We start from the raw sequence: 1,664 nt of genomic DNA, 5'->3' as shown, positions 1-1,664 counted from the left end.
TCCTGGGATAGCGCCCCACATCAGGCTCTCTGCTCAGCAGGGAGCCTGCTTTCTCCTCTTTCTCTCTGCCTGCCTCTCTGCCTACTTGTGATCTGTCTGTCAAATAAATAAATAAAATCTTTAAAAAACAAAAATCCACATGTCTTTAGGTGAACTTCTATGAACTTAAAAATTTAGTTTGTACTGTATACTTGACATGTAACTTCACAAAATGTGTAGCCATACTATTTTGAACATCTGGTATAGCTCTCTTCTTGACTTAATCTCCTCTGGTGATGAGACATTTATTCTTATTGTAATGGTTTTGCCTGCCACCATTGTCTAACTCCTCTACTCAGGGCATGCATAGTGACTAGAAAAATTTACATATTTTCTATAAAATAGATCCCAAGGCCTGGGTAAAATACCAAGCACCCCTGTGTTCAAGTTCCATAAATACTTGAAGAAAATCATCATTTGGTGGACCTATGTATTTTCAACATACAATGATATTAAATTTTAAAGATAATATATTGGCATGTTATTATTTTATGAACACAGGAAGAAAGAACACATTTTTCTTTGAACTGCCAGTTTTTTTAGTAAGGCAATTTTTACCTACTTCATTTTGCTACTTTTCTCCTAAATGAAATTCAGTGGCAAAATTATTTCTTAAAGTGCTACAGGTCTATTTGGAAGATTTTAAATATTTTTTCTGCTATCAAATTGGCCTTTTATAACCCAAGAAGAAAATACATGACTTCTCTTTTGAAAATGTTTGCAATTACATTACATCTATTTTGATAATTAAGGATATAAGTACTGTCCCCAAATAAATGTGCTAATTTCATAAAAGGACAGATGGATTTCTTTTTTTTAAACTGCTTATGTCAAAATTTCTACCTGACACAAAATAACTGCTGTGACTTTCTACTTAATTACTATATCTGTTTTTTCCTACCTGAGAGTAACAAATATGAATATGGAGAAGTAAAGATTCCATACCTGGAATTGCTGCCTATATTTTGCATTCTCTGGTGCTATGTTCTAGTGAAATATAAATATATACACACATATATCTAATATATATATATATATAATGTTACTGTTTTGTTCATATATATATATATACACATGTATGTGTGTATATGTATATATATATATGTATTTATATATATATATATAGTGTTACTGTTCTGTAGGTTTACAAGTCCTTGAGTACTACCAAGGGAAGAAACCATTGTGAAAAACACTGATGAAAAACTACAACCTGAAATTAGGTGGGGAGTGTTGGAGTGGAGAAATTCTCTGTAGTAAAAACTGTGTTGTTTAATCAAGGATTAAGGTGGTAGGGGGAAGAAAATAGGAGCTATTTCAAGAGAAATGAACCAGAAGCGTTCAGCACATTGTTCTTATGTAATTTGTTCAATACTTGGTCCCAGGACAGATGCCAAACCTCATTTACTAATATTGGCACCTGTTATGGCATTGGCAAGGACCTATGGTTACAGACTTTGGGTCAGGATCTGATTTTCCTATAGCTCTGGTTTCCCTAGATAATTTGATAGATTTCACTAATGTTCTTGTAGAACACAATCGAATGTTCTAATAGTGTTACTGGTAGAAATAAGTGTTGCAGTTGCTTAAGAGTTCCCAAGAGTCCTTAGACATTAGTACTTGTAATG

Source organism: Mustela nigripes, unplaced genomic scaffold (genome assembly GCF_022355385.1).
Source record: "Mustela nigripes isolate SB6536 unplaced genomic scaffold, MUSNIG.SB6536 HiC_scaffold_148, whole genome shotgun sequence".
Lineage (NCBI taxonomy): Eukaryota > Metazoa > Chordata > Mammalia > Carnivora > Mustelidae > Mustela > Mustela nigripes.
The sequence above is the reverse complement of the archived record's forward strand: the minus strand, read 5'-3'. Positions refer to the sequence as shown.